Genomic DNA, 3,387 nt, shown 5'->3' on the forward strand with positions numbered 1-3,387 from the left:
AGGAGAACCGCTCCTATGGCATATGCGCTAGCATCCGATTTGATTATAAACCCTAATCCATCTTCAGCTTGTTTCAGTACTGGCGACGTAATCAGCATATCTTTTAGTTTTTGAAAGGCATTGCGATGAGGATCCTCCCATATCCATGGCTTGTTCTTTTTGGTTAAGTCAGTGAGTGGCTTGGCTATTTCGGCATACTTGTTAATGAACCTTCTGTACCAGGAGCAGGTTTGAATGAAGGATATCAATTCTTTAAGGCTCCTTGGCTCGCGACGCAATGCAATGGCGTTGGTTTTCTCTGGGTCGACCCAAATTCCGGCGGGAGTAAGTAAGTGTCCTAAATACTTTACCTCCGAGCAGCAGAAGTGACATTTACGGTCGTTCACGCGCAGTTTGAATTTCCCAAGCCGTTCAAAAATTATATCAAGGTGACGCAAATGCTCATCAAATGTAGCAGAGCACACAATCAAATCATCTAGATAAGCCAGTAGGTTGATCCCGGGTACTGCTGCTCTGAATCGATAGATAAGTCGCTGGAAGGTAGCTGGAGCGTTTCGCAACCCAAACGGCATCCTGGTGAAGTGAAACAATCCAAAAGGAGTGGTGAAGCAAGTTTTATCAACATCTCCCTCGAAAACTTTAATTTGGTAATAGCCGCTCTGCAAATCCAAGGTTGTCATAAATTGCGTACTCCTAGCAGCGTGCAACAAATCGTCCATTCTGGGCAAAGGGTAACGGTCAGGTTCGGTAATGGCGTTTAACTTACGGTAGTCTACGCAGACACGAGTGCCACTATCCTTTTTTGGTACCATTACAACCGGAGAGGTCCATGCTGATTCACACTCTTCGACTATGCCTGTTGCCAACATTTTGTCAACCTCAGCCTTCAATTGTCGCATTTTTGGGAATGACAGGCGATACGGCGGTGAAGAAACAGGTGCATTACTTCCGGTGTTAATTCGGTGCTCAGCATAAGGCGTCGGTTCAACAATTTCACCGAATATTGCTTCATGCTTATACAACACGTTGTCGAGTTGGAGCTTTTGATCAACATTTAGGTGTAACCCATCAGTATCCTTCAGAACCTTGAAATCAATCATGCCAAGGCGTGCAGTAACCACGTCATTAGACTCTTTGCCGCTGTATGTGACTCCAGTGAACAGTTCACCAGTTGAGTTCCTCTCAGGTGTAGTGTCGTTGTCGCGCAGTGAGTCCCGGAAAATGGCATGCACTGAATGCGGAGAGTAGTCGGTTCCTGGGAAATCTGGGCCGTAGTTCTCAAATTCGGACATATAGATTTCGCGTTGATACTGCTTAGGCTCGTTTTGCAAAACTTCGGGTGGTTTCCTTTTATGGACATTCGCTACTTTGACACTTTCGACCAAATTATGCTTCAGTGGCCATGCTTCGGCAAAGTCATAGTGGACATTGGGAGTGCTTTCGAAAAACCAATACCGTTGGCCCATATTCAACACTATACCGACTTGCTCAAGAAAATCAGCTCCGAGCAATGTACGATTTTGGGTTGCGTTTGGCAAAATAATAAATTTTATGTTCAGACATTTTCCTCCGATCACAATTTTGCATACCGTCGACAGACATTCTTGCAGCGACATGCTACCATCTGCCAGTTTAACTTCGCATTTTACCTTGTCATATTTGCAACTATGGAAGTCCATTATGCGCTTTAAATTTGAGCTGGCGACGCTTGTACGAGCTCCTGTGTCGAAATAGGCTTGTCCAGGAACACCAAAAAGTTTGACATTTGCGATAGGAATATCTTTTCCAATGCCAACTGCTGTCAAAGAGTTAAAATTTACAAAGCCAGATCCAGCTGGAGCATTGCTGGTTTTCGCACTGCACGTAGGGCAATTTGCGCGAAGGTAGCCAGGAGTGTTGCAACCATAGCACGCCAACTTCGGCTTAGTCGTCACAGCCAGTGCAGTAGCAGCGATATTCTTCTTCATTTCTACCTCCTGTTTTTGCTTCTTAAAGCACTTATCAACAGCGTGACCCTTCTTGCGGCAGAACGAACAGCGTAGTAAATCTTCAGCTTCCGAAGCCGCCATGCTCCATGTTTTGCTGCGCTCACTCACCACCTGTTCTGCCTCACGGCCATCACGCAAAAGATCCTCGAAGGTACTAACATTGCTGCGGACTAGTTTGTCACGTATTTGCGCATGTATCATACCGAACAGCATGTCAATTTGGTCTTTTTCAACCGGTGGACTAGGAAGCTGTGCGAACAAAGCTCTCTTTTTTCGGATAAAATTGTCGATAGGTTCATTTCTCTGCTGTCTACCCTCACAAATTTCAACATATATACGCCATGCTGGTTTTGGAGGAGAAAATGCATCTCGAACCATTTTGACCACATCCGAAAAATTTGCAGCATTGCCTTTCACGCCACGCCACCACTCAGAGGCGTCGCCCTCCAGGAGCATCGGCATACCGTTTATAGCATCCTCGTCGCTGATTTTCTCAACTGCTTTGAACGTAGAAATTGCCGAAATAAACTCCTCTACCTTGGAAGGATTCCGCTCGCCACAAAAACGTGCTGTACAAGTACTGAATGACCCCGTTCTGGTGTTGGAAGCCATTACTGCTTGCATTAGCCGCTCGAATTGCTCCGCGGAAATTGCCATTTTACTGAGTATACGCTCGCTTCGACGAACCGGTGTATTCGATTGCATAAAATTGTGTGCTTGCGTTGCACCTTAGCGTTTGCCCAACGTTGGGCGCCAAACTTGTAGTGGGTTTTAATAAAATAATTTTATTCAATAATTTGCCAGCAAACGGGGTGCAACGTGATGGTACATATGTGTATGGTTGTTACATTAAATTCGCTTATAAAACGGGAACACGTAGCTTGTACATAAACGTATGCATAGAACAACGCATATACACACAACACAACACAACAACAACACAGTTTTAGTGTTCAATCTATAAAAGAAAAGCACACCATTAGCAATCCAAAGGCATTTATGTATCGTCAAGACTTAATGAACGTTAAACGGCAAGCGGTCGGCTCATCGCCGTCCAACAAGCACGGATAACGGACAATAGTCACAAAAACAACAACTACGTTACAGGCGGCCGACTTATCGTCGTCCAACAAGCAGCGCAGCAACCTACTAGAACAACAACTACGTTACAGGCGGCCGACTTATCGTCGTCCAACAAGTAGCGCAGCAACCTACTAGAACAACCACTCCATTGCAGGCGGCCGACTTATCGTCGTCCAACAAGCCATGGAGCACTATTCTAGCCTGCTACTTTACATCTTACCGTATTGCCTTTCGATCGCCGAATGATGACTTGTCTAGGTTGCATTTCTTCTTATAGTCTTAAAAATGAACATTGATACAAAGGATAAATTCAGAG

Source organism: Rhagoletis pomonella, unplaced genomic scaffold (assembly GCF_013731165.1).
Source record: "Rhagoletis pomonella isolate Grant_MI unplaced genomic scaffold, Rhpom_1.0 Rhpom_scaffold_00004, whole genome shotgun sequence".
Lineage (NCBI taxonomy): Eukaryota > Metazoa > Arthropoda > Insecta > Diptera > Tephritidae > Rhagoletis > Rhagoletis pomonella.